The sequence below is a fragment of the Pleurodeles waltl genome, chromosome 1_1, assembly GCF_031143425.1.
Source record: "Pleurodeles waltl isolate 20211129_DDA chromosome 1_1, aPleWal1.hap1.20221129, whole genome shotgun sequence".
NCBI classification, from domain to species: Eukaryota; Metazoa; Chordata; class Amphibia; order Caudata; family Salamandridae; genus Pleurodeles; species Pleurodeles waltl.
The window spans coordinates 930,987,342-931,010,517 of NC_090436.1; positions in this window are offsets into that span (position 1 = coordinate 930,987,342).

The following is a 23,176-nucleotide window of genomic DNA, read 5'->3' on the forward strand; positions in this document are numbered from 1 at the left end:
ATCACCCCATACCTGCATACTATCACACACCCCCACCGCAACCCTCACTCCTATCACCCCACCACCTCACATACACCCTACCATCACAACCCACCCATCCCAATACCAAGCCCTGCATGCACCACCAATGCATGGTCACCACTCACAGCCTTGCATGGACACCCATCACTAAAGCATGCACATTAGAGAGAATCACCTAGTCCACACAATCACTATTCACACAAGGCAAAGCTGACAAGGCAATTACAACCATACAGGGCAACACACCCATGCACAAGATGTCACACGCAGAAACAATAACACTAAATTTACATCCTCACAGGTCCCCCACACAACGTCACCAGAGAGGAGGTGCCAGCAACATCCAGTCCCCCCACAGAAGAGGCCCAAAGTGATGACAGCAGCACTGGAAGCCTGGATCTGGATGACCAACCTGGCCCATCAGGGATCTCCGGACAGTCGGTTTCCCAGGCACAGTCCCATACCTCCACAGAGCTTCCCCCCTCAGGAAACACCAGCACAGCACCCACCCAGCAGGCCCATACCTCTGTCCCCAGGACACATCAATCAGCAGTGTGTCCACCACTACAAGGACCCCAGGCAACCCAACAAACACAGGACGATCAGCGACCTGGGGTCAGTGGCAGTAGGCACACGGGTCAGGGGACAGAGGCACAGGACAACAGGGATGCTGGGAGGACTGCTGTGTGCCATGGGGAGGACAGGCCCAGGGAACCGACTCTCCACGAGGCACTCACCAACATCCTGGGAGCATACCACCATTCCCAGGAGACGATGGGCCAGATACTGGACAAGTTGCAGGAGACCCAGCGGCTGCAGGAGGGACAATGCCTGGGGATCTGGAGGACCTGAAGTACATCCACTCTACCATGGTCACCATTGCAGGGGTGCTGACAGACATAGCCAACACCATGAGGGAGGCAGTGGCACACCACCTGGTCCCTGACACTAGCTACACTGATCAACAGCCCTCCACCTCTGCTGCCGCTAGTGGACAGGGGGCCCCACCACAGGAACAACAGGCCACCCGCACCCCTCCCCCTGCAGAAGGAGAACCACCCTGCAAACGGTACCTGCGATCCAGGCAGATGCCAGAGAACATTGCCAAGACCCCTTCAGGAAATAAGACTCACCTGATTGTCACCCTTGTGTCCCACTCTGTCACCCTGTACACCTTGAACGGCCTTTGCTCCCCTTCTTATACCCCCTTGGGCAATGCAACTGTGATACAAATAGACTGGACTCTATCCTGGACTTTCCTCCACCATCACCCCAGCCCATTGAACACACCCCTCTACATATTAGCACTGAAATAAACACCCTTTGAAATAATACAAGTATGGAGTATGTCAAATGATTTAAGTATGTATTTGTTTAACAAGGTTTAAACACTTCAATATAACTGTACAGTAATGTTTACACAGGAATGACCTGTAGTTGGCTGCAGTCAACACACCAGATGCCAGAGTGGGGCACAGATATCTGAAAATAGAGATGCCAAAGAGTACAGTAAGTGGCCATAGAATCGGGAGAACCTGCCTGCCATGTACAATGTCAAATACAAAACTGTCAATGCAAAGTGAAGTTACAGTGTTTTACCTGTGTGTCATTGGAAGTACTGTCGTTTAATAGCTGTTCTGTTGTCATCATCCTCTTCCTCTGCCTCCTCATCTTCACTGTCCACAGGGTCCACTACTGCCACACGCCCATCTCCAGCCTCATCCTCCTGCAGAAAAGGCACCTGGCGTCTCAAGGCAAGGTTTTGCAACATGCAGCATGCCAAAGTTATCTGGCAGACCTTCTTGGGTGAGTAGTACAGGGATCCACCTGCTAGATGGAGGCAACAAAACCTGGCCTTCAGGAGGCCGAATGACCTCTCTATTATTATTCTTGTTCGCCCATGTGCCTCATTGTAACGTTCCTCTGCCCTTGTCCTGGGATTCCTTACAGGGGTCAGTAGCCATGAGAAGTTGGGGTAACCAGAGTCACCTGTAAAAATCGAGGGACACCTGTTAGCCACACACTAACCCTGAGGGCCCACACCATACCCATACACCAACATATACTGGGTGGGAACCAGGGCTCACCTATTAGCCACACCCGGTGCCTCTGGAGTTGAGCCATTACATATGGGATTATGCTATTCCTCAGGATAAATGCATCATGCAGAGAGCCAGGATACTTTGCATTGACATGGGAGATGTACTGGTCTGCCAGGCACACTATCTGCTCATTCATCGAGTGAAAGCTCTTTCGATTTCTGAAGACCTGTTAATTTCTCCTGGGTGGGACAAATGCAATATGTGTACCTTCAACACCCCCAATAATGTTGGGGATATGTCCCATTGCATAGAAGTAAGCTTTCACTGTGGCCAAATCCTCCACCTGGGGGAAAACAATGTAGCTGCACATGTGTTTAATCAGGGCAGACAACACTCTGATCAGCAATACTGAGAACATTGGCTGAGACATTCCTGCTGCCAAGCCCACTGTCACTTGGAAGGAGCCAGTTGCCAAGAAATGGAGCACAGATAGGACTTGCACAAGAGGGGGGATCCCAGTGGGCTGACAGATAGCAGATATCAGATCAGGCTTCAATTGGGCACACAGTTCTGTGATTGTGGCCCTGTCCAGTCTATAGGTGAGGATAATGTGCCTGTCCTCCATTGTTGCCAAGTCCACCAGGGGTCTGTGCACTGGGGTATGTCGACATCTCCAATTCATCCACAGCAGTTGTAATCTAGGGTGCAAAACGGTGAGCAGCTGGTCAGTATTCCACATTTCCAAACACTACACTGCATTGCATGTTGTGACTGTAGCAGTATGTAGTTGGATAGGCCCAAATGGTGCCTATGTGTACTGTGATGCAGTTAGGTGCCATGGCCTGCCCCCCCAAAATGGCTGGACATATGGAAATTAGGTAATGCCGCTGATGTTGTGCGCCATTGCGGGAGGCGGTCAAGTACCGCCGTGCAACTCCTCATTGGTTGTCATTGGGCCCTATGGGTTACAGTGGCCAATGGTGTTGTACGCCGGAGTTGACGGCACGCACCACCACGGACGTGACTGCCATTTTCTATCAGTTCACTCACTTGCTACCTGACCTTTAACAGGAGAGGATCTACACTGCAAGTGCTGCTGTGACCTGTGTCTGGAACCTACCATGGCTCGTGTCACTGGGGAAAGGGCCTCTGCCTTCACCGCTGCAGAGTTGGAGAGACTGGTGGATGGGGTCCTACCCCAGTACCGAATGCTGTATGGGCCTCCAGAACAACAGGTAAGTACACTGTGAGCACGATGCAAGGGGCATGGATGCATGAAGTGCTGTGTGTGATGGCCTCGTGTAGGGGGTGTTGGTAGAAGGGTGCTGGGCAGCGTGATGCATGTATGGTGGGCAATGCCTGTGCATAAGGGGATGTGAGGGCTATGATGGGCCATGAGTGTAACAGGCCAGACGGTATGACTGATACCTTTTTCTTTGTTTCTTTTTCTGCGGGTCAGAGCCCATCAGAAAATGTGTAAATGGCTTACCATCGCAAAGGATGTGCGGACCCTGGGGGTCTATGGCAGGGGCAGCACCCACTGTTGCAAATGGTGGGAGGACCTAAGACACTGGGCAAGGAAGATGGCGGAGGCCCAGCTGGGAATGGCCTCCCAATGAGAAAGGGGTGCCCGTCAAAGCCTGACCCCCCTGATGACCCGCATACTGGCAGTGGCCTATCCGGAGCTAGAAGGGCACTTGAGGGCATCACATCAGCCACAAGGGGGTGAGTTCAGTTTCCAAATATACTACTTGCGCGTGGTGGGGTGCTCTCCGGGCCGGGGATTTGGGCCAGTGGGTGCCCCTAGGCCAGGCCTGACATTGCAGGGTAGGTCCCATGTTGGTCAGGGGCTGATGAGCACCACCTCCTACCAAGCTAGTAGGCATCCACTACTGGGCAGGGATCTGTGGGTGTCATGTATGCTGCTATTGGCATTAGGTATTCCTGTCCATGGGCTGGTGACTAGCAGTGTGACTGGTAGTGCTTTGCCTAGGGCATAGGGCTGATCCCTGTGTGTGTGTGTGTCGTGTACGTCAACAGTGATGTTGTTGCTGCCATTGACCAAGTGTATCTTTTGTCTCTCTCCCCCGTTTATGTTTTCTCACCCTGTCCTTATGTGTATTAGCATCATCTGGTGGAGGAGCAGAGGCACTGGTGACGGAGCTGCATCCCACAGGGCCCAGGAGGCCAAATCCACGACGGTGAGGGCACCAGTGACACAGAGGGTGAGGGGAGCACCACAGCAGGGACAGGAGGGGACATTTCTGACAGTGATACCTCCTCTGATGGAAGCTCCCTGGTGGTGGCGGATACCTCTGTGCCCACCCCAACTACAGGTACAGCCGCCACCCCGTACCAGCACCACCCTCCCAGCAGCCCCTCTGTGAGTTTCCTGTACCTGCTCACCCAGGAGGGTGGGCATCTCCTTCGCCTCAAGCACCTCAGGCCCTGCCACAGTTAGTCCTGCTGCCCTGAGTGAGGAGGCTATTCACCTCCTACAATCTCTGTTGGGCAGTCAACCATATTGAATGCCATCCAGGGGCTGGCACCCCATTTGCAACAAACAAATACATTCCTGGAGGGCATTCACTCTGGCATGGTGGCCCAACAGAGATCCATCCATGCCCTGGCCTACTCCTTGGTGGCAGCCATTATCCCTGTCTCTAGCCTCCCCCTCCAACTTCCTCTACTCATTCCTATTCCCCTCAACCCCAACCTATCCCAAGCACACATTCAGACTGGCATGCTCCCAAGACAACACACAGGAGTGGCTTAGGCAAACACATGCACCACACATCATCCCACAGGTACTCACAAAAACACCATCCAGATGCAAACATACCAACATCCACTGCCTCCACTGTGTCCCCTTCTTCCTCTTCATCCACCACCCTCCCAGTAGCGTCTCCACTCACACCTGCATGCACTACATCCTCATCCACTACCCCCATCACCATCACGCCTATCACTACAAACCCCTCACTGGCAATCACCACCCCACATCCATGTACACGTCCCTTGTGTCCTCTCCCACTGTGTCTATGCCCCCTTCTCCCAAAGTTCACAAACGAAAGCACTCAGGCACCCAACAGCCAACCACCTCACAACAGCATCCAGCCCATGCACCTGCACCCACACACAGCAGACAGACACCTCTTACAACCACTCCCTCTTCCTCCACTCCCAAATCTTCACCCTGTTGCCGCCACAGTGTCCCTAAGAAGCTTTTCCTCTCCGCCGTTGACCTCTTTCCTAAACCTCCCTTGTCCTTCACGTTGGGCCAGGGTGGTCAGAACCCAGGCGAGCACCTCAGCCACCCAGTCCACAGCCACAGTAGTGTCAGCAACTACTGCAGGTGGGAGAGGCTCCAGGGGACCAGCCATCAGCACTGACAGTGTGTCTGCACCAGCTGCCAAAGGGAAGGGCAAGGAGGCACCACCAGCTGCCGAGGGGAAGGGCAAGGATGCACCACCTGCTGCCAAGGAGAAGGGCAAAGAGGCACCAGCATCCACCAGCTGCCAAGGGGAAGGGCAAGGCTGCACCACCAGCTGCCAAGAGGAAGGGCAAGGATGCACCACCAGCTGCCAGGGGGAAGGTCAAGGATGCACCACCAGCTGCCACGGGGAAGGGCAAGGATGCACCACCAGCTGCCAAGGGGAAGGCCAAGGGGCCTGGTGCTGGGACTGATTCTGAGCCCCCACCACCAACCATGGTGGTTCAGCCGTCCGAGGCTGCAGGGGAAGGGCTGGAGCCTCCCCCCATCACTGGCATCCCCGACACCAGCACCGCCACCAGCACCACCATCAGCACTGCTACCAGCAATGCCACCAGCACCACTGCCAGCAGCAGAAGCCCCAGTGGGAAGCCGTCCGAGTCTGCAGGGGATGGGCTGGAGCAGCACCCCACCACAGCCTGCACTGCCACCAGCACCACTGCCAGCAGCAGCAGCCCCATTGGGCAGCCGTCCAAGCTGCAGGGGATGGCTGGAACCTCCCCCACCACTGGCATCCCCGACACCAGCACCACCACTACCACTACTGAGCAGCCATCACCGCTGGTGGGCAGTGTGTAGTCCTGCCTCCATGGGCTGTGGTGCATCCTGGTCCCTTCAAATCCTGTAGGTGTGACACCCAGTTGAGAGACTGTGACCTTGCACTCCCCTAGGCTGCATCACAGGGCACAAGGCCCCCTCCAGGACCAGTGGAAGAAGCCAGCCACTCACCCCTTCCTTGCCAGAATGAAGAACACTGGGTACAAGACCCTCTCCAGAAACAGTGGAAGAAGCCATCCACCCACCCCCTCCTTGCCAGGATGAAGAACACTGGGCACAAGGCCCCCTCCAGAGCCAGTGGAAGAAGCCATCCACTCACCGCATCCTTGCCAGGATGAAGAACACTGGGCACAAGGCCCCATCCAGAACCAGTGGAAGAAGCCACCCACTCACCCCCTCCTTGCCAGGATGAAGAACACTGGGCACAAGGACCCCTCCAGAACCAGTGAAAGAAGCCATCCACTCACCGCATCCTTGCCAAGATGAAGAACACTGGGCACAAGGCCCCTTCCAGAACCAGTGGAAGAAGCCATCCACTCACCCCCTCCTTGCCAGGATGAAGAACACTGGGCACAAGGCCCCCTCCAGAACCAGTGGAAAAAGCCATCCACTCAGCACATCCTTGCCAGGATGAAGAACACTGGGCACAAGGCCCCCTCCAGAACCAGTAGAAGAAGCCATCCATTCACCCCCTCCTTGTCAGGATGAAGAACACTAGGCACAAGGCCCCCTCCAGAACCAGTGGAAGAAGCCATCCACTCACCCCCCCCTTGCCAGGCTTAAGAACACTGGGCACAAGGTCCCCTCGAGAACCAGTGGAAGAAGCCATCCACTCACCACCTCCTTGAGGGGATGAAGCACACTGGCCACAAGGCCCCCTCTAGAACCAGTGGGCAAACCACCCACTAGAGAGACTGTGGCTTTGCACTGCCCAGGACCAAGCAGTGGGGAAACCACCCACTTGAGAGACTTTGGCTTTGCACTCCCTAGGAACAAGCAGTGGGCAAACCACCCACTTGAGAGACTGTGGCTTTGCATTCCCCAGAACCAAGCACAGGGCATGTAGAACCCTCCAGGACCAGTGGTGTTGTACCATTTTCTGGCTGAGGTGCCACCTATTCCCCGCCCCCCTGAGGTGCCTGTGTATTTTCAACCTGATACCCCTGCAGTGTTCGCTCCGTGTTGTTGCAGGAGTCAAGTGGGGCCTTGGACTATGTGATGTGGCCCTGTGGCCCACGAACATTGAGGACTGGGTAGTGTCCCTCCATTAGTTTATATGTATATACCGTTTTGATTTTGAAGCATGAATTTCTACTATTTTATCGTATTACACTCACTTTAATCAATTCCTTTTGTACTTGCATTATTCCTGAGGTGTAGGGGGTGAACATGTAATGTTAGTGCATCTGGTTGTGTGTATGGTGCTGGGAGTGGGGATGTTGCATGTTGTGTGTGTGTGTCACTCTCTTTTTCCTCCGCCCTTCCTTGTGTGCCTGGCGGCGTTACTCACCCTTGTCATCTTCGCCGGAATTGCTGTTCGTAATGCATAAAGAGGTATACAAGTATGGGGAAGATGTGCAACTCGGGCTCCATAGCGTTGTGGTTGTTCCTTGAGTCTCCAGAGGTGAATCCTTTGCCTTCTGTGTACTGCTTCCACCATGCTTTTGATGTGGCTGGTACCATCCCAAAAAAGGTGGCAGATAGGCCTGTTGTAATACTGCGGGTGGTACATTGTCTTCCGCCTTGCTGTTGGCGGTTACCGCTGCGGTGCTTGTTGCTACCGCCGTGGCGTTCAGTGTGTTAAAGTGGCTGTCTGTGTGGGTGGTTTCGGCCGTAGTCATAATTCCATTTTTTTACCGCCGGCCTGTTGGCGGTATTACCTCCGCTTTATCACTGACCGCCAGGGTTGTAATGAGGACCTAAGTGTCCAAACCATATAAACCTACTGAGGGTCTGCTCTATGATCCGCCTGTTTCTGGAATGCTAAATGATGTGTACCCCACACTGTTGATATAGATTGTGGCCTGTGTTTATTGAAAAATGCAAATTGTGAGTCTGTTTCACAAAGATAAACATACACTTCTGTGTAAGTTTAGAACTGTTTGCTATTTTCAAAGTATTGTACTAGTAGTATCATTATGACTGTGGAGACTCCACACATAAAAAAGACAAGACAGTCCTATCTTATTATGTGCAGAAACTTCACAGTCATGAAGATACTACTAGTAAAACATCTTGGTGAATAGCAAACAATTGTAAACCTATGCAAAAGTTTAAGTTTACCTTTGTAAATCATGACCAAGTGAAGAGTAACAAATTTTTAACAGTCAGAAACAACCAATTTCTACAGTAAGCCAGGCTCAGTCCAATATGGAAATTTTTTGATAGCTAGATCACTGGAACTTTTCTGTTGTCATCATCCTCATTTCATCCTCAAAGAAGATTAGCGGTGGAGTGTCTAATACTGGATTTTAATTTTATTGTCTAAAACACCATTGACCTTTGGTTTGGTGCTGGGATCTGAAGGGCCAACAATGTTCGGGGGTTCTTCTGGCTCACGATTCTACTAGGACCAAAGTGTTAATCTGCACAACACAGATTGTGCTGCTAATGAAACCTCCAAGAACAGCGGTATGTGTTCAAGTGTGTGTTTGTGGGTGAGGGCACAACAGCACTTGAATCGGGAAGGTGAAGTTTTGTGTAAGAGCCATTATGGTATCAGTGGCCATAGTTCACTAGTGTTGGGATTGGGAGAGTAGCGTGTGGTGGCCTGAAGCATTCTGGCAGTATTCCTCTTATGTGAGTGGGGTGGGGATTAAAATGGGATGCTCTGGTAATGCCAATACTGGCAGCCCTGGGTTTCCAACAAAGGACAGGTTGCCAACTGATGCTTGTTTCTGTCCCCAAATAATGCATATTTGTGAGTCATGAGACCACACAATGTAGCACCTCTAATTACAACCACAAACATAGACTTTGGTCCAGAAATAGGAGCTGATATACTCACACAGACCAAAAAATTGACCTACAATAAGCAATTAAATTAAACTACCTATGGAACACTTTGAACCTTAGATCCAAGCTTGACTTTCAAGAGAGGGTCCTTGCATGCTTGTACAAGGGCCACCCTCATCTTCAAGAAGGGGCTGAGTTCTACCAAGAAGCACAGAACTGATTGAAGAGATGTTTACATTTTCTCTCTGACCTTCATTTCAGTCCATTGTTTTGCACCCTTTATGCCATGCCAGAAAAAGCCAATTTACACACAAATCTGTTTTGTTTTTTATCCGTATAAATAAATAAATAGCAGGCCTCTGACCTTGACATCAGGACATTGGTTATCCGAAGGCTGTAGGCTGAAGTTGACGGGGTAGGAGCTGTAACACTCCATGACAGAAACAGTTGTAGGCTAACGTGTGTGACAGCTATGCACAAAAGTCAATTACTGTGTCCATCTCCATTGTGGATTGCATACACCATGTGCTTGTATGCAGTGTCTCAAACAAAGCTCACTTGCCTCCTACATTGCAGCCAACAACATCGCTTTCACTTTTGCTGCTGTCGCCAACCTCTGGGAGCCACGATGCCGGACAAAGAAGAAGACAGGACCCTTGACTTCTCCTCTGAGGAGTTTGGGAATCCTCACCATGGAAGCCCGGTCCCTGTAGACATGCCTCTTACTTCCAGTGTCCACTAGAACTTTTACAACTAGAATAAAATAAAATAAAAGCCACATGTCAAAATGAGATAAATGTATAGTGCAAGAAGAAACTTACAAATTATAGAGTTGTCTTATGTTTTTGTTTCAACTGAAATTACATCCCATTTCCTGAAAGATGAGTGTATGTATGTGTTATCCATGTAATGGTGCCATATATGGGGAAAGGTATATCCTGTGCTTCAAGTATAAATGACACAGTTTCTCAATCACCCATACAAGTATGTCCCATTACTACACACACTTGTTCATACATCACTGAAATCCATACTCAAACTGACAGACATGGTACCCCTTCCACAAAGCCCTTAGTCATTGTATGTGTTTCAAACCATAGTATCTGCATCTAATAAACTTTGGCATTAAATGAATGAAGCTGTGCATGTGGGTGTGTCCTAAGATTGTACAAGTTGTTTAGCTGTTAGTAGCTTACAATGATTTAACTGCTCAGAAGTGGCTTTCATTACAGGAAAGGTTTCAGACGCCTGGCCTAGATGATGATTGTGGCTTGGATTAGTAACATGAGAGTTTTGAAAATGTTGAGGGTACTTATCAAGTCACTACAAATTAGTATTCCCTAGGAAAAAAATGTTGGTAAGTAATCTGTACTGGCTTTTTAGAAATGCTTGTGAGTGATGTTACAAAGCTGTGTCAAAGCAATACAGACAAACAAATCCACACAAAACTTTTTTTTAAATTTCTTTATTCTCCTATATACAGGTCAATACCAATCAGAAGAAGGCGATATAGAAGACCATCACCAAGAAGGTGCTGACCCTGGGGTTCTATCAGCAGCACAGCGTCCATTGCCTAAAGACGTGGGAGGAACTACAATGCTGGACCAGAAAGTCAGCCGAAGTCCAGCTCGGCCAGTCCTGCCATCGTGGGAAGTGCATGTAGCATGCCCTGACCCCTCTACTGGCCCACATGCTTGCAGTGGCCTGTCCAAACCTTTATGGGCTGTTGAGAGCCCAATCACAGCATCAAAGAGATAAGATCTAATGTGAGTTAAACATGTTAAATATCAATTCTTTGATACAGCAACAAATTGTGCCATCAACATTAAGGTTGACATATGTCCAATGCAGAAAAAGACTTCTTGACGGTTTGAGATTTGCTCATGATGATGATGTGTTTTGTAGATTAAAAATTGAGAAAAGACACCACCTGATTTGTGTTCACTACCAAAAGAAGGGTTTGAGCAGACACATGCCTGCTTAAACACAAACTATACATCAGGTAGTTTGATGTTGTAAAGGACGGCAATACCAAACAGGCCACAGGTCTTTATTGTGTCAGGTGTGATGCTCCTTCAATATTGTGAATGTTGTTACATTAGCTCCATTACAGATGACATTGCATAAAATGATATTATAATGCAGTGGATGTTCCAAATGTCACAATGGTAAGTTGGTTTTCTACACACACAAGAGTTAGCATGTGACCTAAAATTACTAGTAATAATAGCTTAAATGGATACATTTGTGTTTCAATACATATTCCCTATGTGTTTTCAAAACAAAATTTCATTCATGTTTGCATGATGTCTTACTCCTTCACAGATGTGCATGTAAGCCAGTCTGTTTTGTGAAAAATATTTATGATAGGCATAGATTGTTTGGTACAACACAGACAGGAATGTGTACACATTGGTGACAGGCTATCACATACCATAAACCATTTACAAATGTCCATTGTAATGTCCAGATCATAAAGCATGCTGGAGAAAAATGGGAAATTAAATGGACTTATACGGATGGAAGGTTCCCTTTAATAGATGTTGGAATATCCCATTTGGAAAACTCAATATCAGGTCCAAGTTATTATTAATTTTGTAAATGTATAACTGCATGAAGGCGTAATCTGTAGCAAATTGTGGATTGCAAACGTATATAATATTTGCTGTGATGTTGGTACACTTTTTGCCTAAAGTGAGTGCTAGCATATTTTGTGATACAGAAATGTATCAAGGCCTATGGCTTTACTTACGCTGTGTGATTCATTTGTCAATCCACCACAAATATTATTCTCAATGTCTTCAACTGCATAGGTATATACTCAGTGTGTGACACATTGATCAGCTACTTCAGAATAGAGGCCGTATAATCTTTTTTAGGTTTGAAATATACATTAGTTACTTGAAGTAAGTGTTCCCATTGTGATATGCAAAGGAAACAGACTTTCGGGGCCTGATTTAAGGTAAAGTGGTGCTGCACTCAGAGCAGCGCCACTTTTCTTGCTTCCCTTAGCACCCCCCTAATGCCACCATGTGTGCAGCGTATCTAAGAAACAGCACACCATGGCGGTTCTTAGGGGAACTAACGTCAAAATGTTTGGAGGCAGTTCAGAGCTTTCAGGATTAGCATAAAAATTGTTGACGTTAATTCTGCAAAGCTCACTGAGGCCCATTGTAAATAATGGTGTGCCTGCTCTGAGCAGGAGTTAAAAGTGCTGAAAAAATGACACAAAGAAATCTCTTAGATTTTTTTGCGCCATTTTTTTATCCCCCCTAACGAGAGAAAGACCCCTTTGCATATATTATGCCTGGTGTAGGCATAATGTAGCTGAAAGTGTTACAAAGTAGCACAATGCATGCATTGTGCCACTTTGTAAATTTGGTGTGACAATTTTGGCCTCATTGGGCCACATTAGAGTTAAAAAAATGGCGTTAATGTGGCACAAGGAAGTGCTAGGGTCTCTTAAATATGCCTCTCAATGTGTACAAATAATGGAATAACTTGGCAAAATTGTTGACTCATGTTTTACTTTTTGTGATTGAAAATAATGCAGATTTTTAGGACTTGTATACACACTGTCAAATGCTTTTTTGGTTAATTTCCTTTTTTGGAGACATAAGTTCACTATTCTAAACTACAAAGCCCTCAATTGAACAGTTTCTGCAGAGTAATTAAATTGCATATGAAAGTAAAGGTCATATATGACATGGGAGCCAACATGGGAAATTACAAAACTGTAAACAAATTGTTTCTGAAAATGTTCCCTACATGCATGAGATAATGATAATAAATAACTAAAGTTTAATAGCCTTGAAGCAGGTGAAATATTAAAACTTGGAAAATGTTTTTTGATCAAATTCATGATCAGTTCTATAAAACTGTTGTATCAGTCATTTCAGGAGCAGGTGGAGGAGACATCAGCCACATTGGTGGGGAAGCAGCTGACAACTGTGGTTCAAATGCTGATTTCACCAACACTGAGGGACCTAATGGCACACAGGGTGAGGAGACTGGCACAAAGGCCACAAGCTCAACATCTTCATCTTGTGAGGCCTCCACAGAAGACCAGTCCCCAGTGGTGGAAGACCCTACAGCTACTGTTCCACCTGCACACTTGTCTGCCACCCAGATTCACATCTCAACCCTTCCTCTTCCTCCCCCACAGTTGGTTGAACCCATTCCCCTAAAATGAGTGGCATCTCATTAGCTGCTGGCACCTTTGTCCTGTCACTCTCCCCCTAGCTGTGCTGAGTGAGGAGGCTATTGACCTCCTACGATACATTTCAGTCGGCCAAAATACACTCCTGAATTTCATCCAGGGACTTAGTGGCTACATGCAAAAAATGGTAGCATACCTGGAAGGCATTCTTAGTGCTATGTCTGGCCTACAGAGGTAATTTCAAGTTCTCACTGACCTCAGCCTCTCAACCATTCCAACCTTATGCCGCAACTCCAACCCCTTCCCATCCCAGTTCCCTATTCTCTGGCCTGTTCTAACCACACTCACTTTCTTGCACACACCCACCCACAAAGACACAGGCAGCACACACACATACACATAAATGCAAACACACAAACACAAGCATGCTCCCAGCCAACATGCACACACTGCTGCTGCAACACCCACCACCACACTCACCACCACGCCCACTACCACAACACCCACCACAGACACAACCACCACTCCCACACATCCAGTACCAGAGACATATCCACTATACCCACACCCAGAACACCCACTGCCACAGAAACATGCACCAACACCACCAGCCCATCCACAAGTACACCCGCAAGTACCACAAGCACAACATTCACCTCTCCATCACACTCATCCAAGCATATACACTCTCACACACACACCAACACGCAAACAACACCCACCAGTCGCACATGCTTACAATCACCAGATTACACTACATGTACAAAACCACGCACATCCTAACATGCACACTCATAGAAGAGCACAGACAGCTGAACACTCACCAACCACAGATGCACACACTCACCCGCACACCATACAACTTCCAAACCAATACCACCCAAACATGTTCCACATACACCAGACCCACATGCACAACAGACAGAAACACATTGGCATGCACTTCATCTTCCTCTACCTTCCAAATCCCATTCTCTCCCATCACTTGTGACCTTTCTCCTCCAAATGGTTTTGCTCTTGCCCTTCCCTGTCCTTGACCCCTGTTAAACCCAAACGTGCCACAAGGAAGAAACATAATTGAAATGCCTGATATGGCCACTATAAGCCCCTTACAGAGGAGGTTGTACCTAGCAGTGCAATTATGAGGCAAGTTCCACATCTGAAGCCCAATGTTCTCAGACTGGACTATTCCAAATCTGTATATATTTCCCATTATATTTGAGAGAATTATCTCATTGTCATATTAAAATTTTATTTATTTTCAATACATTTATCCTTGCATTAATTTTATATTATTAGTATTTGATTGTTGATAATGTTATTTATGCAAATGTGTGTGACATGCACTCATTCTCATTTTTGACAGTGACAAGCACAGGCTATATTTTTGACATATTTATATAGTGACTATATTAGTGTTGGACATTTGTGATGGACATGTTAATTTTGTCACAGGGATTCATCATGACATTGGACACTTACACCAAAATTATACATGTTTATATTTTTGTAACTTTAAAATTCAGGCGTGTTTCTTTTAATATGATATCTGTTAATAATATGTATATATGCATTACACAAGGAAAATGACACTTTAGAGTTGATTGACATCTAATATTGGACAGAAATTGTACTACAGGTGACATGTGACTTTAATACATCTCTGACATGTTTGAAGTTTAGAGGTGACATTGGTTGTACAATCTGTGTAAGCCCATTTGTTACATTTTGTAGTGCAATTACTAACTGAAATTGGATTTCTGTAGTTACAATGATGTGTGCTCTTTATGGACACATTTTTATTTATCGGTTGATGTCACTTTTTGTGTAGGTGTCTATTGGCATGAAGGCAATAAGCATCAGAATGATGAGTGCTATTGATATACAAGGTGTGTTTATTTAAGTTTTTCTCACTACCACATTGCACACATGTGAATTGCACATCATTGTACTATTGCTCTCACATATTTTTTAAACATTCATGAGTCCAGAGCTAATGTACACACACAATTACAATGAACAGTCACTTACCTTTGGTTTTGGCAATGACTGGGTTGTTTTTTGTCATAGTGCAGTAGCAGCAGCAAAGGTAGAGCGTATACGATCAGGTTCATGGTGGCAGTAAATGAAGAAAGACAGAAAAAAGGTAAAGTTTGTGCTTATATACTTCCCAATCTGCCAACTCAGGTGTGGAGGTTTAGCCACCACAGTTATGTAGGCAGGAATGCACATCATGATTGTTTCAGTGGGAAAACTGGTTGAGTCCCACTGCCAGCAGCTTTTGCCTATGGCGCCATTGTTGCAAGTGTACAGTCCTGGCGGTGACAATGGTTTGTGATGGACTTTCATCAATGGAACCGCCAACATCTAAAGAGATTGGTCGGACCGCTAAGGCGGCAGTCAGGCCCATGATGTGGTTTGTTGAAACCAGTAAATATCCAGCACTCTTTCATTGTAGTATTATTGAATTAATATACAAAAAAGACTAAAATACTGCTAAATACTCCTTAGAAAAAAAAGGCATCAGTGATGTTTAACCGTTCACACAAAGCTCTCCAAATCTTGTTATAAATCGATGCTGTTATATAAAAAACCTGCACCATAATACTTGTTGCATTAACAAAATTAGTCAAATTACTTTCGTTATAATTTGCAAGCCACGCTCTGAAAAAAGCATTATCGCAGCAAATTATCTTCTAATTAAAACTAAACAAGGCAGGCCATGATACAGAAATTACTTTCTCATTATAATTAATCATGAACAAAGCCACAATAGTAATGCACACACGTATAATTCAAAACAAAATTAGAAGAAATTCGGTAAAGAACTGTCCGAGATCACTCTTCTCAAAAGGTTGCCATGGAAAAAGACTCTTTAATTTATCGAGCATAAATGTGCATTAGCTATCTGAACTGCACGGAGCTAAAATGTAGTATAGCTAATTAATCTATCTAGCCAAGCCACTTTCTTAGCTATTTTAATTTTACGGTCGGACTAAGAATAACACCTTGGATTGTAGTCAGGGGCGAAGCTACAATTAGAGCAGCAGGTGCAGTGGCACCAGAGCCTAGAGCACTGAAGGGCCAATTGAAACCTGATAACTGATGTATTTACAGTCCCACCAGCTCTGGGGATATTTTCTTTGCTTACACTAGGGCCCATAGCATCCTTGCTACTCTGCTGCTAATAGTCAGGTAAATACAATTTATCTTCATTGTCTTTATGGTTATTTCTCTTCTTGGAATCTATACTTTGTCCATATTCATGTTCTACTCTGGTACTCTGCCCTGTATGTATCTATGTATACATATAAGGAGCTATCACTTAAGATCGCACAGATATATCATATATATATATGCAGAATCCTCAAACAGTTACAGTTTGGTGTGCCAATACAACGAATGCATACCTGCTACAAAGCACAGAAAGGTGTATAATGTGTAGCTATGTGTTGCCTGTAGCTTTCATAGAAATCCATTGCACATTGTGAAATTATTTGCAGCCTTTGTCTGTTGCTGTGATACCATGCCATTTCACAACGGAATGATGCCAAAATACCTTACACTACCTAAGTTGAATCTCCTTATATTGGAGGCATGGGGGGAAGGGTTGCTGCAGTAGCCCAAGGGATGTACTTAAAAGATGGGAGCTTAAGCTCCACCCACTAAATCCCCTTGATGTGCATCCACTGGGCAATCTGTTTTTGCATGGTAAATATGCTATCCTTTTAAGTGTATTTTTGAATTCGAACTTCCAACGTTTTTATGGAGAATTGAATGCAAAGAAAAGTAATTAAAAATAACATTCATGGGTTTTTCAGTGACCTTTTCTTTTAAAGATGAAGTGCTATCAACCTTATCTGATTCAGTGTATTTGAAACATTGATTAGATTCTCTGCACCAGTTTCTGGGACTATTGCCAGGCCCTGCACCAGCCTTATATGAGCCCCCATTTCATCTAAAGCAGCAACACTTGTCCTTCAGCCAAGCATATCTGGGCTACCCAAACAAGATGTTTACAGCTCTTACTCAGGTACAGTGGGCTTTGGTTGCAGAATCTGTCTTTTGGCTAGGCAGGCTCCAATACTGCCGATCCCAACCCAACTATGCCAGTACTTTGGCTATAGACTATAGACAATGGGTTCTGGGAGCTGAGCAAGCTGCAGTTGCCAACTTTGGTGTACATAGCTGTCATTTATGGCCAGGCTGTGTATCAAACTCATGCCCTAGTAAACCAAATGTACATTGTCTTTGACTGTTCAGTGAGATTTTGGCACTTGACATGGCCTACGACCAGGCCCTAAGCACTGACCAGCCCAGAAACCCATTTGCATGAAGCCTTTGATCACTGGCAGTGACTGCGGTTCTATGCATTGAGACATCCAACACAATTTGTACATGGCCATATGCCATGTCCATTGTGCAACAGATTTGTGTCAAAGGTCGGGTCTATGACAGGACTTGCATACAGGCCCTATCTCAGATAGCCAGGCAGAGGGGGCAGGTTCTGGCTTGAGGCCATACCCTGCTGTCAGTCCCCATTGTCAAGACAGGGCCACTCCCCTGAAAAGCATGATGCCTGCAGGGGCGATGGTATGTCCCTGACCTCCTGGAACACCTCTCAGCACTTCCTGGTGGACACAGAAACCCCGGCAGGTGTCCCAAAAAGAAACGGGGAGTGGAAGAGAAAGACACAAAACACTGCCACGTCTTGCCGGTCAAGCCAGGCGCCCTTTATCTTCGGGGGGCAAGTCATTGTTGACAGAGTGATAATAGAGTTAGTGCACTCAACTTCCTTGAAACTGAATCTTTCCTTCTGATATGGGCACGGGAGCGGTAGAAGAACACTGGGATGCTCCAGCACTTTTCTTGGATAATAATAACTGCTGGCACAATTACTATCACTACATTACCAAAAACCCAAACTGAGTACTATAACAATAAGTACTGTGACACTAGGGCTGGCTTCACAGAGATTCACTGTTGCACACTACAATTAGAACTGTGGTTGCACTTATGCACAAGAAAGACAAACAAGGGCGTTAATTATATCACATATAACTTTCCTGCATGCATAGGGTTAAACTAAAAAGAACAAAAACAATCCAAGAAATACAAATGTCCACTCTGGGTTTAAACAGTTAGGGTGGCACAGTTTGGTTTGGTTTCACTGTGTGTGTGAAAAACCCTTCAAAAGCAAATTCCTCAAACTTGATACACAGGCATGAAGGACACAATTTAAATCCAAGAGTTATGCCATTAGAGAAAGCAAAGTCACGTAAATGCTCTTTAAAAATTGCACTGTCGCTTTTTGTAGTACTTGAGCTCAAGCAGATTTCCTGAAGCACATTTAGGCAAGTAACTACAATAATAATGTAGAATGTTCAGAAATGCATTTGTCTCTTCAAGATAAGCACTCTGCTAAAATACGAAGTCTGAAATACACCAGCTGTTCTAGGAAAGCGCGGCGCTCAAAGAACAAACTCCCTGGAGAATACTAGTCACTTAGTTGCAGTCTTTTCCGGAGTGCTGGAGGAATGCCTGGTGTCAGCTGGTACAGGAACGAAGAAGAGAATTGCCTCAAAAGTCCTGAATACGAGGATGACAGAAGGGGCTGGACTGCCAAAACAGATGCTGAGATCAGGAAACAAAACAAAGCCAAGCAGGGAGGCATGCTTCACTCTGCTATTTATAGCCAATCAGGAAAGCAGTTGAGTTTCCACATGTGGATGAGTCACCACACCCAATTAGAAGCACATGTACACACCACACCCAATTAGAAGCACATGTCTACACCTGCTCACATTAGCAAACAAGCATTGGTAAAACAAGCATTGATAAAAACAATTATGTAACACAGCACATTATGTTTACTTAGAAACATGAAGGTTTAACCAAGAACGGAAATATGATTTAACCCTAATCCCTGGGAATGCTGACAGATAACACAGGAGGCACCTTGGGGTTCCTGACACCCATCAAAAAGAACCAACAGTGGCCATTTGTACTGAGCCCACTGCCAAGTCTTGTGCCATTACCACCCATTCCTCCCCGGGGAAGCCCCCTCCTGGCAGCAAAATGGACCTGTTGATGTTTCTGACCCCCCAGTAACTACCTGAGAGACGCAAGGGTTGCATCTTTGCATGATACCTGCCCTTAATGGTCCACAATGTGAGCAAAACCTAAGGCAGATCGGAGACACTTGCCTGTCTGGCAAACCCAGAATCATCCTACCTCAGTGCAGCAGTAGTGAGTGAGCATTGTGCCCCTGACTCACCTCTTCTAGGCCAACAGAAAGGAGGTATGAGGGACCACAGCTGATGCCTTCCTGTGCACCCTGCAGAGTGGGTGTGGTCTAATGAATCATGGGCTGCTTCCAGTTCTGGACAGCATCCCCAGAAGATGATACTGCATGGACCTGTCACTCTCACTCTAAACCTGGGACTGTAAAAAGAGGGACAAGACAGTGTGGCAAACTGCAGCATGGGCCTGATCTCCCTACAAGGACACATCTGTCTAGTCACTACTGTTGCTACGGTCGTGTCCTCCACCCATCAATCAATCAATCAATCAGGAATTTGTAAAGCGCACTACTCACTCCTGAGGGTCTCAAGGTGCTGAGGAAAGGGGGGGAGAAAAGAGGGAGTCCCCATGCTCCCCATGATCAACATCCTCCACAGCAGATTGCCTCACCAAATCCATTGATGGACTTCGACTCACTAACTTTGCTTGGGACCACCTGACTCCTCTTTCCCCTCTTATGCTGCAACTCACTTGAGCAGGACACAGCACACAAGGGTACACCATGGCTAAAGATAAAGGGTGCTAAGGCTGTCCAGGCAGCAGGTCAAATGAGGGCAAGCGTGGCTTCAATGAGACAACACATCCACACTCCAATGCACCAATGCAGTGGAACAAACACTCCAGGAACATTCTGGGAGATTCAAAAAGATTCTCATGGTTATCCTTGACATTAAATCCTTTCTGGGGCCTGAACTGGATGCCCTTCAGATTGATATGGGTTTACCGTGGACCACAAAAAGTTGAAAGAGAGGGTTGACAATGTTGAATCAATGCTAGCAACACTAAGGCCCTCAGGCCTGGATGCCCATTCAGAAATAAAGGACCTCCAAGACGAAATATGTCCCTTGAAACAGCTAGTCAAAGATGTAGCTGGCCGGTCAAAGTGTGACAATATCAGGATAGTGAGCCTTCCAGACTATGCAGAGGGTACTGAGCATGGAACATTTCCTGGAAGATTGACTGGTTCTCATGGTGCTGAGGGTTTGTCAATCTACATCCTTCTCTTTAAGTTGTGCACACAGGGTGCCAAGTAGGCAAACCCATTGGGGCACACCTATTCAACTACTGTGATAGAGACCATACTCTCCAAGTGGCCCGAGCAAAAGCCCCCTGGCAGGTATAGAACTTCAATGTCAACATTTTCCCTGATTATACCACTGAGGTTTAGAAGAAGAAAAAATCTTTCTTGAAGTCAAAAAGCACCTGCAACAACTGGACTTACAATATGCTCTCATGTTCCCCACCAAGTTCATGGTCATACATGGGGGGAGCACTCTGTTCTTCATGTCATCAGGTGAGGCCTGAACTTAGATGGAGGGCAGAGGAGATGAATCACCCAGTGAGCAGAGGTATAACTATGGCAAAAATGACAATGGATGGTCAACTGTGCTGTGCTGATGCCACATAGACAGGGACTCATGGAAAGGACCAACCAGGGAATAGGCTGTTGTGAAAAGATGCCCAGAGCTCACTCCTTTGATTGCCAATTGAGTACTCTTGAGTGGCTAAAGATTTACATGCTCTTACACTGCTATAGTGGGGGAAAAAACCCTTTATAGATTTATTTATTCTATGGGGGCTGTGCTTGGAGGGCACACCCATACTTGCTGCAGGTATAATGCTGGGTGGTCATTGCAGAGTGGAAGGTGCTTTCCTATCATTCTGGGTTATGGTTTATTGTTTTCCTGTACACCCTCAGCACCAGGGGAGAAACAGATTAAAGCAATACAGTGAAGTTGGATGAAAATCTGTTGGAGCATTGACCTGCGTTTGGGAGTTGGGGTATTCTTGGTACATTGGTTAACCTATGTTGTTTTCAGTGTCATCACCAGCATTCTTCATCCTTGGCCTAGGTACATGGAGGTTCAGGGGTATGCACATGGGGAACAGGGTACCCAGAGAACTACTTCACGCAACACAGGTGATGTGAGATGCAGCCAGTAATGGAGTACATCACTACAACATTCTAACATGGAATGTTTGGGGCATGGCTAATCATATTAAGCACTATAAGGTCCACCTCTTTATGAGACCATATACACATTGCCTGTGTGCAAGAGACACACCTCACCTTGGAGAATTAGCCAAACTTCACAAGAGGTGGAGGGGCACAGTAGTGGAAACCTCACACTCTAGGCATGCCAGAAAAGTTATAATATAGATCCACCTGGGGTTCCTTTCACAGCACAACATTCCTCTGTAGACATGGAAGGTCATTTTGTAGTGCTAGGCAGACTATTATGTGGGACCCTCTGTCACTGGTGGCATTCTATGCCCCTAATGAGCACTAGGCCACCTTCCTGAACATGTTCACTCCCTCACTTCTGATCAACACATTTTCCCCATGCATCTGGGGCAGGGACTTTAATACCGTTTCTGACATTAGCACAGATTGGTCCACTTCCCCATTCCTGCAACCCAATCAATTGCGGCAATGAAACACCTAAAAAAATGGGCTGCTCATGCTCAGGCATCCGACGTGTAGTGGCTCACACACCTGGTCACAAAGGAATATTCACATTACTCTGCGTTACAAGACCAACATATTAGAATAGACGTTATCTACCGTAACTCAGAGCTAGGGGCAAAGATGCTGGCTGCTAAATACCTGGGACTCATACTGTCTGACCACAGTCCCCTTCAGTTAATGCTTGACAGGGGGGGTGGTGGATGCACAATCCTACCCACATGGCATCATCCCACAGAGGCACCCCAAGACACAGTGTTTCACTCATCATTAGTGTACATAGTAAAACATAATTTCTGAAACAATACGGGTACAGCCTCTGATATTCTCCTAGAATAGGAGGCTTTCATGGTGGTGCTAGGGGCTGTGTATTATATCAATCTACAAGAGTATAGCGGTGCATTGCAGGCAACAGGTGTCACTGGAATCCAAGATAAGTGCATAAGAAATAGGCTCTATCTCTGACCACACAGTCTACGTCAAATTAGCCCAAGCCAAACTCAATCACAGGGCCACCCTAAAGTGGCTATGGGCACTGGTTACAAAAAGTACCTGGCTCAACAACATATGGAAGGAGATAAGGCAGGGCAGCTACTCACCTGGCTGCTAATCTCTTTCTAGTAGAATTTGATGCCACCTTTGACCAACTATTGGCCCTCAGATTGCTACAGGTGTGCAAGGTGGTGAGGGCAGGTGGACAACTTTCAACCACTGCCAGGGAGGTGACACTCACTGCTCTCCCTAACCCAGGTAGGGATCCACTCTCAGTAGAAACATAAAGCCCCTAATCTCTATTTAACTGGGATTATAAGATTTTAGGAAAAATACAGGCTAATAGACTAATACGAGTAGGGCAAATAATAGTTAACTGTTAGAAATGGGATCTATGGATGGCAGTCATTTTGCACTCTGTCCAAACAGGGACCCTCACTCTAGTCAGATCAATGGAGATATACACATTTTTTTTTTTTTTTAAAGAAAAATAAAATAATAATCTTTGCATTTATTTATGCGATAAACAACCACACACTCAATTCACAAATACTTATTCAAGCACAGATTGATATTACATCTTATCCCCTCTTAGGATTTCTGCTGAGTGGTACCTCTCTGTGAAGGCAGTGTCCTCCCTCACGCCCCATCTCAGTTGAGCACAGATTTATGTAATGGAATTTCCA